Consider the following 13,791-nt stretch of genomic DNA (forward strand, 5'->3'; position numbering starts at 1 on the left):
GAGCACCACATCTCTGGGCACTTTCCTTCCATTCTCGGGCCCAGCTGCATCCCACAGACTCCCACTTTCTGCAGGGGCCAGAGGAGGAAGCCAGAGCAGAGACCTGCATGGCAGCTCTGTACGAGGTTTGCAGCTGTTCAAGTCCTGGGGAGCTGGAAATAGCCAAAGAGGCCCCCAAGAACACACCTTCTGTGTTTCCTGAAGTAGCTCTGGAATCAGGGAGGGACTTCGGGCCTTATCCAGAGCAGGCAGGTATCAATAAACGGTGAGGTCTCAGTCTTCTCTGTTTCCTACACCAGCAACTTCGAGCAGCGTGAATCTAAAGGCAGGTCCCACGTGACCAACAGCTGTGCCCAGAACTGAGAGGGTTCCTGTGAATTTGCAAACTTGCTCTTTACGAGTATCGAGGGAACATCCATCGCGATGGAAACGCCCGAGAAGAAAATCCTTAGAGTGCCTCTGTATTTGTGGAAGAATTAACTCAGATGCTAGAGGTCAAGAATGACATAAGACGCCCAAATGCCATTTCCAAGGGGCTTCAGAAATTGACCACTCCCAAATCATGGCCTCCAACCACTGTAGTTATCTTCTTTTATGCTCAAATGGTATGCAAAAGCCACATAATTTTCCCCTTCTGTGACATATAACTTTACTTGGAGTCAAGGTGACCAGAAAGCATTACCCAAAAGATTATGACTTCAAAAGAGGAATTAACTCCAGAGAGATGGGTCTTTAAGGAATTAAAGATCACATTTCCATACAAACTCTGCCAAAGGGGAAAAAAAGCATAGCAAAAGAGAAAGCTTCCCAGGGCTGCAGCCCATGTGGGCAGAGCTGCCTCAGGATACAGAGTTTTCCAGACGTTTCCAGGAAGCAGTGCGAGTGCTCTGCAGCTGCAATACTGGCTAACCTTCTTCTTCGAGTAGCTTCATTTCCTTGCTTGGGAAAGCATTTCTAGTATGAGGGAACTTATGGCTTCCGGCCATAAAGCTTCCAAATCCACACTCAGCCCTTGAGATTCTCGAGTGTTCAGAACAGCCAGGAGATGCACAAGTGCCCCAGAGTTGACAGAGCGCCATGGACCACTTTCACTGGATCGCCTCTCAACCCCTCAGCCCAGTGCCGACAACGTCTGAGCAGGCAATGTCTAACGCCATCCGGGACCCTTGAGGGTTCCCTCTTATGCCAAAAACTGGCTTCCTGTTCTATTTCCAGAACTGTGGAGAGACTGTTGGTTGTGAGAAGGTCCGACCTCTTCCAGGTGGAATATCCCATTATAGCAGAATATTCTCTTAAAGACATAAAAACAAGCAATCCACTTCAAAAGCTAGACCAAAGAAAATCACATTCACAACAATGGTGGATGAGCACAGTGAAGCATGAACACAGCCCAGGGGCGTCCAGGGCCCAGGGGTCCACAATAGGCACTGGGACCTCACGGAGAAACGCATTCCCAAATTCTGTAGTTCTTCCCTACGTGCCCAGGAAGCAAGAAGGAACACACTTAAAAAGGCAGGTGCTGCGGGTTGAATTGTGTTTCCTAAAAAAGACATGTTGAAGTCCTTACGCCTGGTACCTGTGAATGTGGCCTTTGGAAATAGGGTCTTGGCAGATGTAATCAAGTTAGGATGAGGTCATACTGGATTAGGGTGGGCCTTAGGTCCAATGACTGGATTTAGTAAAGAGAGAGATCTGGAGATACCCAGACACACACACAGAGGGAAGAAGGCCACGTGATGATGGGGGCAGGGAATGGAGTGATACAGCCAAAGGCCAAGGATACCACGGATTGCGGGCCGTCACCAGAAGCTGGCAGGGGTCGGGGTGGTCCTTCCTACAGCCTGCAGAGGGTGCAGGGCCCGGCTGACACTTGACTTCTGACTTCTGGCCTGCAGGACTGTGAGAGGACACAAGTTTGCTTTAAGCCACCCGGTTGCGGTACTTTGTAGGGCAGCCCTGGAAAGTGAACAAAGCCGGCACTCAGTCACTTTCTTCCCAGTGCAGCTCAGTGTCACACATGCCCTGCTCGGCAGGTCCTCTGTGCACTCGGGCCACGCCTGCTGGTGCACAGAGAAATTAACGCCATTAGCACCGATGCCAGAAGACAAACCATTATGAGGACACCTGAAGCGCACAGCCTGCCAGAGGCACGCTTCTCAGCTCCTCTGCTACCTCTCTGCCCACAACTGCCCCTTCCTCCTCTCACAGTGCTTCGTTAAGAGCTGGGAGAAGGGGGACTTGACCCCTTTCTCCCTCTCTCTGAAGGGCTGGCAATTACAGGTAAGTTGAAAGAAAATAAAAACAAAGGGTTCTTGTTTACTCTATTTAAACTCTCATTGGCCATTGGGGGTGATGGAAACACTCCCCTCACTGCGGGATGTGCCTTCTCTGGGTACCAGGGCAGATGCAGAGAACCTGCAGGGCTGTAAGACCGGTCCTCACACAGCGACTGTTCCCTTCCATTCTGGAGTGGGATGGAGACAATATTCCAGTTCAGGGAGCCGGGAGCAGGGCGGAGCCTGTGGAGAAGAAGGACCTAGAAGGCTGAGGAAGTGGCGGGGCTGGGGCTTAGGATCAGGGTCGGGCCCTGGAGGAGGAGTGGGATTCTGACAGGTGAGAACGGGGAACGGAGACACCAGGATGAAGGGAAACACACCAATGCAGTGATGAGTGAGGCCGCACAAGGCATCGGAGTGAGGGGCCTGGGGGACACAGAGCTGGCACAGACTAGGCGGGAGAATGCACCTGCAGATCCACGCTAAGTAGCCCACAAATACGAGATGATGGTCTGATCATCAGTGGAGGTGTTCATCTTCTTATCATGACTGCCCATACCCTGCCACCTCCACGACCACTTCCATCACTGCTCATATCACCACCACCACAGTGCAGGCCTCCACTGCCCGCTGAGGAGGTGCACCTGATCCTACGAGGTGGGGAGAGGTGGAAGAGTTCTGAGAAACAAGTTATATAACCTTCCTCTTCTCCCTCCCTTCTACAACTATTTTCTGAGCAACTACTCTATGCCAGACATTGTGCTCGCTGCTGGGGATCTGCTGATGAGTGACAGACAAGGGCTCCATCCTCAAAGCTTTCGGTTGGGTGGGAGGTATTTATACAGGGGTGTGAGTGCCCTAAGTGGGAAGTAGAGGGCGCTAGCGAGCACATCAGAGGGACAGCTAACCTGGCCTGAGGCAGGCAAGGTGGGCTTCCTGGAGGAAGTGACAGCTAAGCTGAGACCGGAGGAAAGAGGGGCATCAGGCTACAAGGAGAAGATACACTGGCAGAGGGATTGGTAGAAGTCCAGGCTGGGAGGAGAAGGAGTGGAAGGCCTATTTGAAGACCTGAGCATGCAGTAAAACTCTCTTCGCTGACCGCCACTTGCCTGACCCACTAGGGTCTCAGACCACTCCCCTCTGAAAGTCACTCTGACCACACCCGGGGCACACTCATAGCTCAGGCTGGGAGGCTGTTCTCCAGAATACCCACCTGGGTTGTACACTTACTGTTAGTTACAACATCCCAAACCTGCTTACACCAGTTGTACCTGTAACCTGTACTTGTTCACTAAAGACTGCACCAACTAACGAAATGTGGAGGGACAAAGAGAAATGCTGCGTCTACGAAAAACAACACTGGGTGCTTTGAAAAATATTCAAACAAGGCAAATCACTAAAAAAAACAGTGCAGCTGAACTTGGTGTGGGCAAGACAATTATAAAAGATTAGGAAAAAATTGTAAAAATCCAAGAAAACGTTGCACTTAGATTCCTGGGTCCCTTTAAAGAGGTCCACTGTGGACACGGCAGCAATGGCGTGAGTGATGCTACGTGAGGTCGACGCCACAAACAGAGTCCGATCCGATGACCCAGATGCAAAGAAAAGGCCTGGCATCAAAAAACTGTTGATGGATAATCACCAATATGCCTTAAATTGAAGTATGATGTTTAAGCTACGTATGCAATTTTTGTGGGTATTTCTTCCACCAATTACTAACCTCTCCCCTTAACCAAGCAATTGGTGTAAACAACTCAGCATGGCTGGCGGCTGGCGTGGAGGTGGAGGAGTGGGAGAAACTGGTGACATCGTGGGGCTGGGGGGCTGCGAGCGATCACCACAGGGTGGTGACTGAAGCTCCCCCAGAGACAGGGAGCGCACTAAGAAAGGAAGGGCAGGCAGAGGGAACGGGGCAGAGCTCCTAGCAGCGCGGAGAGAGGGCGTGAGTGTACTGGGGCTGCCACAATGAGGTACCGCACGCTGAATGGCTTATACAACAGAGTCGATTGTCCTGCAGTCCTGGAGGCCAGACGTCTGAGTTCAAGGTGTCCACAGGGCCATGCTCCCTCTGATGAAGGCACAGAGGATTGTTCCAGGCCTTTCTTCTAGTTTCTGGTAGCTCCTTGGCTTGTGGCAACGTCACGCCAGCTCACGTGGCCACAGAGGCGTTCTTCCTGTGCGCGTCTGTCTCCAGATTTCCCTCTTTTTTTTTTCGTAAGGAAGATTGTCCCTGAGATAACATCTGCATCAATCTTCCTCTATTTTGTATGTGGGACGCCACCACAGCATGGCTTGATAAGCAGTTTGTAGGGCCACGCCTCGGATCCGAACCCACGAATGCCCCCTGGGCTGCCAAAGTGGAGCACATGAATTTAACCATGACGCCATCAGGCCAGCCCATAAATTTCCCCCTTTTATAAGGACACCAGTCATATTAGAGCAGGGGCCCCCCCTTGCTCCAGTACAAGCTCATCTTAACTAATTACAACTGCAATGACTCTATTCCAAACAAGGTCACATTCTGAGGTACTGGGGGTTGGGACGCAGCATAAGAATTTTGGAGGGACACAATCCAGCCCATAACAGGGAGGAAAACAAACCAAGCATGGTGTCACAGAAGTCAGGAGGTGCCCTCGTGAGCCCTGGAGCCCTCTGCTACCTGCACCTCCAGGACAGCACTGGGGACCGTGTCCTGAAGCGTGGTGCTGCCCGGAGCCATCTGCTGGCCCTAACTATGGTTTTCTTCTCACACTGCTGCAAACCACTGGTGGGGACCAAGGACTGGGATCCCCTGGGCTCCCAGGCCCTCTGGCCAAGCAGAGAATTGAAACAGAACGGGCAAGGGAAGCTTCTGTCCAACCCCTAAATCTTTCTTCTGTGACTCATTTTATTTCCTGTAAATCAAACTGGTTGGAAAGGAGCAACAAGCACTTGCAGGCTGCAAACTTTCCAGCACCATACATCTGCACACATGAGGCACTGAGCACAGTTGCTTATGATTAATATAATTTCTCTCAAAAGCTTAATGCAGAGTCACAGAAAAAGCCAGCATAACCTCGGTGCTTCTTAAAGAAGTGTGAATAATAAAACCTTCGTAAACTCTGGCATGTGGTGTGTGGTGACCCAGCTGTCCGCCGGCCGCAGGGCACATGCATTGCTAGCTCCAGTGGCGGCTGCGTGAGCCTAGCTCCTCCCCTCCTCCCACCACTCAAAGCCCCAGGGAGCAGGGGAAGCTCAATGGATCAGTCATATGTGAGAGCTGCTCTGGGGGACATCCGGTGGTGGAAGAGGCTGGGCCCAGGAGTCTAAGTGAGGTTTGGGGATCCCTGAAGGGCTCCTCAGTCTATCCACTCACAGTCCCTCAAGACTGAGATTTTGCTGACAACTGGTTGTAAACACTAATGATGATATGGATCAAGATGCTTCCTGCCAGCCTCCTGCTAGGGCGGGCGGAGGCGGGTGCAGGAGGCAGCCAGCAGGGTCTAGTCTTCTAACAGGAACACAAGTTCTGAGGGCAAAAGTGTGTTTGGGGAGGGGGGATGTTGCACGGAGCCTCACAGAAGATGCTCCACATCCATCAAATTGGGTGGATTCGTTTCAGGGAGAAAAGGCAATGACCTTTTCCTTCTCTCAAGAAGGCCAGTCCAGCCCTGATAGCTGGCTGTTTTACTTGTTGAAACGTGCCACTTCCTCCAACTCATTTTTCAGACTAAACTAGGCTGACAGATTGGAACTGATGAGATCACAAACAAGGTCTTAATATAGTTATTACCCATCCCCCCTTTTCCCTCCAAAATTCTCAGAATAAAAGGGAAAGGTTACCACTTGACTTCAGTTAGCGCACTTTTACCATCTCACTTTAAAAAGCAAATAGAGTGCCGAAATCTTACATCCATACGTTTTCTGTTTTCCTATTGAGTTCGCACTTTAAAGAGACAAAGCTCTAGCTGACTTCTTTATCTGCTCACACTCAAATCCTCTCAAATCTCTTTGAAAATCTCTCCCAAGGGACGAGACAGCCCAGTCCACTCACTGCAAAGAGCATTTCTCTGCCTGTTCAGAACGAAATGACTCTCAAAGCAGACCCCGGAGGAGGGCGCTGCCGGTGCACAGGGTAGCGCTTGCTGTGTACAACGCAGACATTCGAGAACCAGACGACCCAAGGGTGCCAGAGAATGCCCACAGCTGCTGCCGGAGGAAGGGTGATGACCACCTGAATAAAGGCTCTTGCCACCATCACTGTCAAAGCTGGAAGTGCCAAGAGGAAAGGTCCTTTCCTAAGAGAACCATGTCACTAGACACAGGTGACTTAAAAGGCCGTTGGCTAGCCTTCAGTCTTCACGCTCAGCGTCTCCACCTTCCGTTCTGATGATCCAGTTCTACCTGGCAGCAGTGAGCTCTCAGTCGGCACCAGCTGGCCTTGTAATGTCCGTCATCTTCCAGGGTGTACCTTCTCCCCGAGGACTGAGATTTGTCCGCACTCTCGTTTAACCTCCTCTCCCTAGCAGACGGTGGGGTTCTCAGGGACGACACGCGTTAGAGCGAACAGACTGGCTCTTCTCTATGAAGTCGGAGCTCCCACTCGCCAGGCACCCTCCTCACAGGATGCTCAAGCGCCCCCGTTCCAGATGCTGTGGCATGCGGCCGCTGGTCACCTCCCTTTAGTGACAATAGGTGTGCTCATACATTTGTGAACAGTTCTTTGAAGAGTTTGAGTCACTTTTGAACTTCATACGGAAATAAATTCACTTTTAGAAGACAATACACACACACCCTAATTTTCTATATAAGGTTATCAAAAATGACCTGCAATGCTGGCCCTCCATATATGGCTGGCCACAGTGACCCTGTTCAAATGCAAGCCAGGTCACGTCAGTCCTCTGTGCTCAGCACCCTCCAGGCTCACTTACAGTTAAAGCGGCATCTTCATGGTCCACCCTCCCAGGACTTCTCAGGGCTCATCTCCTCCTCTTCTCTCCCTCTCTCTCTACTCCAGCCACTGGCTTTCCTACAGTTCCTCAGGTACACCCCTTACATCCCAGCCTCAGTGACTCTGCAACTGCTGTTCCATCCACTCTGAATGCTCTTCCCTGCTGGGATGGCACAGGGCTGGCTCCCTCACCTCCTTCAGACCTCGGCTCAAAGGTCTTTCCATCAGAGAAGCCTCTGACCCTCCAGCATGTCCTGCCTCTACACCCCCAACCATCAGCCACTTCAGTTTTCCTCCACAGCACAACCATCCATCTCTCATAGGATACATTATTTGTCTGTCATCTGCTGCCCCAGCTAGCCTGTAACTCCTAGAAGCAGGATCTTTGCTGCTTTACTCACAGATCTATCCCAACACTTAAACAGTCCCAGCACAGAGCAGGCGTCAGCACCTAGGTGCTGAGCAGACTGAACACGGGTGTCCCTGCATTCCCTGGGGTTAAGGAACTGCTTTATGGGGCACCTTCTGTCTGTGTGCACCCATCTCCTTCTAGAAAAATGGCTGTTTATACACAGGCGGTTCAACAAAATGAGATGGAAGAGCTGGCTGCTCCCATTGGTTCCGCGCCATCAGCCTGCCCTCCATGGGGAGGGGCTTGGAAAATCCTAGTCCACCACAAAGGGGCCATCCTAACACAAACCCAGCGTCCTCAAATGCGACATTCACACTGATCGCAACACCACAGATGGCACTGACCCTGGCTGGGTGCAAAGTGACACAATTCTGTAATACTGTCCTCTGTTAAGACAAGTAAATTAGCTCAGTCTGCAGTACCATCTCATGGTTGGCCTCTACGGAGCACACTGCTAATCTATGTTCCAGGCTGTTTCTCACATGAACTTCTGAAGCCTTTACCCTGTGCTGTAATTGATCACCTATCTCTGCAACCCTTATTCCCGCTAAGTTTAACCTCGGCGAGCTGGGCCCGGCATTTCCCCTGTTGAAGGAACCGGGTCGAGGTCCTCATCTGCAACACGTTCTCCTCCTCCTGCTTTTGGTCTTCCACGGGGCCCGCGATGGGGCTTCCTGGCCTTCACTCTCCAGAGGCGACAACGCTCGAGGGAACACCATGCGATATCTCCTTCAACGCCCCTTCAGGCTGAGAAGGGCCAGTTAACAAATTTCAGCTGTCTGCAGGTTCTCCAGCTCCACGATCACCCAGCATTCCCTGGGATATGCTATAATGAGGAACAGTCTAACATTTTGCTGAAATCAAGAAACGTCATGTCTACGGCAGCCCTCTAATTTACTAACCTGGTTATTCCATCAACAAGGGGATGAAGTCAACATGACTTTTTCTCAGTGAAATCATGTTGACTGCTAGCAAGCGCCACTCTTTTCTAAAAGTACACAAACCATCTGTTTAACAGTCCATTCCAGAACTCCGCCAGCAATCAGCTCCAGGCTTGCTAGTCTATGATTATGAGAACTTACCCTCTGTTACCAACTCTCTTTCTGGCTTTCTTAAGGCAAATTTGCCTGGCATTTGACTTAGAACTTCTTTTATTCTCCATGGTGTTTTAAAGATCATTTTTATTTCTAAATTCTTTCCATTCCCTGGGATCTAGTCCTAAAGACTAAAATTCATTTAAAATTTAAGGCTTCTCCATTCATTTATTCCACAGACACTTATTGAGCGCCTACTGCGTGCCCAGCACATTGCTTTGTTTACAGTCTACATTTCACAATCCTGCTTGTTGAAGAAGCTAAAACTAGGCCAGCAGCTGACAGCTGCTCTGTCCTGTCCCATTAAAAACCCCAAGAGGTTCGCCACCCCTTCTCCCTCTTCTGAATATGGTTTTGAAAGCCCCATGGCTATCACTGGCATTTTATTTTATTGTGGCAAAATACATATAACATCAAATATGCCATTTAACCATTTTTAAGTGTACAATTGAGTGTCATGAAGCACATGCACACTGTTATGCAGCCAGCACCGCTCTTTCCAAACGTTTCCATTGCCCCCAGCAGAAACTCTCCCTTCCTCCTCTAGTTCCTGGGAACCTCGAATCTACTTTCCGTCTCTATGGATTTACCTATTCTGGGTATTTTGTCTAAATGGAATCGTACAAATTGTGACCTTTTGTGTCTGGCTTCTTTCATTTAGCGTAATGTTTTCAAGGTTCACGCACACTGCAGCATGCATGAACACTTCGTTCCTGTTTTATGGCTGAATAATATTCTTTTGTTAACTGTTCATCTGCTGATGGACACTTGGGTTGTGTCTACCCTTTAGCTATTGTGAACACTGGTGTAAAGGATCTGTTTGAATTCCTCTTTTCAATTCATGTAGGTACATACCTGGCAGTGGAACTGCTTACCCTCTTGAGGACCCGCCAGACTGCTTCCACACTGGCTGCACCATTTCACATTGCCCCCAGCAGCGTACGAGAGTTTCGGCTTTCTTTTCTTTCTATCAATGTTCACTTCATTCTGGACTTTAGTCTCCCTCATACTATTCTTACAAATCTGCTTAAGCCATTCTTTTATTGGTCTTTGGCCTTTAGCTAATGATTTTTAAAAATCGGAAGTCAACAGGGTTTTCTCAAAAATCTACGACATGCTGTCTTACCGGGTCTGGATTTCTCCTTCCCGAGCCTCCCTTCAATGATGACACTGAGCTTTGGAGTCGAATGCCTGGATCTAGACTCCACCCCCATTCTCCAGCTCCAGGCTCCACTGTCCCCCTGAGTAAACTGGGATGACAAAGCGTCTTAGTTTCCGATGGCTGTGGTGACAAGTGACCACAAAGTCAGTGGCTCAAAACAACACAAAGTTGCTATCTTACAGTTCTGGAGGGCAGAACTCTGAAATGGTCTCACGGGGCTAAAATCCATGGGTTCCCACTGGAGGCCTGAAGGGACAATCTGTTTCTTTGCCTTTTCCAGCTCCTAGGGGCTGCCACAGCCTTGGCTCATGGCCCCTTTCTCCACCTTCTAATCCAGCAATGGACAGTGGAGTCTTTCTCATCTTACATCACCCTAACCCTGACTCTCCTGCTTCCCTCTTCCACTTTAAAGGAACACCGTGATGCACTGGGCCCACCCAGATCATCCAGGGTAATCCTGCTATTGCAAGGGCAGCTGACCAGCAACCTCATCTCCATCTGCAAACTTAATTCCTCCTTGCCATGTTACCAAGCTAATATATTCACAGGTCCTGGGGATAGGACATGGGCATCTTTAGGGGGCATTATTCTGCCTAACACAATAGTAATATTTTCCTCATAAGGTTATTTTGAGGACTATTTGTATTATTTCTAAATCCTTTCCATTCCTTGAGATGAAGTCCTGAAGGCTGAAACTCATTTAAAAGGTCTCTCCACTCACTTACTCAACACTCATCGAGTTGAGGTATGAAACAAAGCATATCATGTACTTAGAGCTTAGCACCCAGTAAGCACTCAGTAAATGTTACCCATTACCACCTTATGAGACTCATAATTTTATAAGCCCTTTTGACAATATGGTGAACCTTCTGAGACCTTCCTAAAGCCCAGCCAAGAATTGCTTTCTTTTCACAACTATCCAGGCCAACACAACCTCCCCATCACCAACACGTCTTCATGTTACGGCAGAGGTAGAGCAGAGCACAGCTGTTCCTCCCAGGGCTCCCGTCTGCAGGCAGCCAGTGAAGGACTCACCACGCCTCGGGTTCTAACAGCGGGGCTGGGGCTTCCAGCACGGGGTCTGTAACCTGTGTTCAGGCTCCATCTGGCCCAAAGGTCTGCAGCCTGCCTCCAAAACACTCTCAGCTTGGTTCTCCGCACATTATCCACACACGAGGCCTTCTAGCAGGTCCCCAACGCCAGCCTCACAGAATTCAGACAGAGGAAGATGGTTTTTCCTTGAAGCAGACTCCATCCAGCAGCAGAACCACACCTTCTACTGAAGGTCCTCACTCCCATTTCACAGGCCGGCCGGGACCGCCAGAGAGAAGTGGGTGAACAAGGAGCCAGCCGAGGCCCCGAGGTTTCTCTCTAAGCAGAGACCCTGATATTACTGATCATGAGGTTGACTTGGGTTTTTTGTTTTATTTTTTCAGACATAAGTATTGTCTTTTATCATATTTGGTTCTCAGTTTTTAGTACTTTCCCCCTTACTATCTTAAATTGTGCTTACACTCAGTCAGGTCAGCCTCAGGACAGACGCTCCCTCTCATCTGTCAGCTGCACTCCAGTCTTTGCTGAGACCGGAGCCCAAACCCACCTCAAGGCTGCTGCCTTTGTCACAGGGTCAGCAGGTTTGGGGACAAAGGAGCCTCAACAGCAGGGTCTTCAGGGCCAGAACAGCAGCTTCGACCTGCAGGCTGAGGCTGGTCTATGTTAGTCGGAGGTCACAAGGAGACTCAGGGAGCCAGGCAGGCCGTGAGTGGCAAGACGTCAGGGCTGGAGCAGGGACCGAGACCATCCAGGCTGGGAGGCGCCTGGCTGGGTCCTGGGGACTGTGCAGGCTCCTTTTCAGTCTCTCTTCTCGGGGTCAGGAAGAGGCAGACATACTGGCACCCACGCCATTTTGCTTTCAGTCCACACCTTCAAGCTCATCAATGAACACCTCCAGCCTTCCCCGTAAAGCCTCATTCCTCACCAACAAGGGCAGGCAAACTGAGTCGAGTGGCTCCGGTCCTTGTGCAGGAACGCACCCTCTCTGGTGGTGCTGTGTGTGTGTGTGCCTCCATCCACCTGAGGTGGGGGAATCAGAGACCCCCTCCCCCCTCCATCGCACTGGTCCCTCCCTTCTGAGAGCACGACCAGGATCCCTCCTGCCCCCCTGCTGGACTGGAGCTCATCCACACGTCCCCAGTCACCCTCAGGACAATCTTCCATCTGCTGGCCAGCTGCAGTGGGCGCAATTCTCCTCCTTTCCCTTCTTGAAAGGCTGGGCCACATCCTCCCATTCATCAGCTCTTGACCACAATTTCCTTCTGTCACCTCAGAAACTGTATTTTCTTCCTGGCGTCCTCCTGACTTCTTCCTTTCATCCGTCCAAGAGGAATCCATCCTTGCTAATCAACCAGAGGGAGGAGGGAGCGCACCCCTAGCCTTCCACCTTCATTTGGCACAGCAAGAGCAGCTCTCACCTGGGCGGACACACGGGCCTCCAGCCTGTGGGTCTCACCCCAGCGCTAAGGGTCTGCTTTCCCGCTCTAAACCCCACTTCTCAGACCCTCAGATAAGCCAAGAGTCCGTCCTGGCTCCCTGTGAAAACTCCCCAGCAAAAGTGCCAGCAACTCATGCTTTCCAGCCTGTTTACGTTGTTGCTGGGTCACGGGTGTGCCGGGGAAGGCGGCTTCGTAACGGACGCTGGCAATCCCACTGGTCCAAACCTTCTATTAACTGCATCCTCTCACTGCCGAAGCATGCTGGGCGATTATCTGACTGCGCAGCGTCCACAGCATCAAGAGGTGGGGTAGACTATTAAGTCGGCCCACTCTTTTAGCTTTGTCACTGATTTTATTTATGAATTTAAAGGCTTTGTATGTTTATTTTATGGTTAAAGATCACAGACAAAAACACAAATGTAAATAAATGATGAGTAATTATTCTAAAAATGACATGAGTGGGATTTGGATTCAGTAAGTAAGAGCCTCAAAAGAAAAGACAAATATGGTGATTAAAGGAATAAGGCGCAATAATTGTAAGTGACGGTAAGAGTAAGCAGGAGAGAGAAATTCAGAGTATTCTGTTTAGCAGATGACAGGTGGGTACACTTAAACTAAAAGCTCTGTACTTAAAATAGGAACATATACTGACTACGTAAAAATTATCTGACAAGAGACGTCAATTTTGCTATTCTGAAACCACTGAATAGCTATAAAATTATGTTCTCTATTCAAGAAAGGTTTAAAAATAGGTATAAACTTCAAGAAAACAACTCTTTAAAAACTGTAACCATTAGTGTTATTGTTCAGGTTGAACAGCGTATCTTACACCAAATTACACTAATGCTGGGCCTTAATCATTCTGTGAGTCTAAAGACTTTGTAGCAGTTTTCATTTGGTAAGGATTAGAGAGCATTAGGGGGGCCATATGATCTGTAACTCAACTGGAGATCAAACGAAATGGTCTTTGTGGCAGGACCTCTGCTCAGCGATGGTGTCTCTAACCCTCCCGTTCAAGGGAACCCACGATCCACATCCCAGGTCAGTGGGGAGGAGGCGCCTCTAAGGGGACAGAACACCAGGGGATCCCAGAGGTCTTGGAGGTCTGTTCCCAGTGCCACATTCGCCACCGTGAATGGACTTAGCCAGTCAATGACAACGTGCCAGCAGTAATGATTCTGATCTAGTGTCACCAGGAGAGTTTTAATATCAAGGTCATATAAATTTCAACCACAATCATTTTCATTTAACAAAAGAGCAACTGAAGAGCTGGAGAAGCACGTGCTGCAGATGTCAGCAGGCCCAGGACTCTGAATCCACGCCCAGGAAGAATCTGCTGGCAAAGTCAGGATTCCACCCTCCTAAAGAGAGTCATCAAAGCTGGCGCCAAAACCGAGTTCAGGCGCAGATCTGGCGGGATATTTA

At 49.8% G+C, this 13,791-nt stretch overlaps 1 protein-coding gene across 3 annotated transcripts in view; it reads right to left on the reverse strand.

Moving 5' to 3' along the window:
* CABLES1 (Cdk5 and Abl enzyme substrate 1) overlaps nt 1–13,791 on the reverse strand; it is a 106,330-nt gene that overhangs the window by 41,323 nt on the left and 51,216 nt on the right. The window lies entirely within an intron of this gene.

The sequence above is a fragment of the Equus przewalskii genome, chromosome 7 (assembly GCF_037783145.1).
Source record: "Equus przewalskii isolate Varuska chromosome 7, EquPr2, whole genome shotgun sequence".
NCBI lineage: Eukaryota > Metazoa > Chordata > Mammalia > Perissodactyla > Equidae > Equus > Equus przewalskii.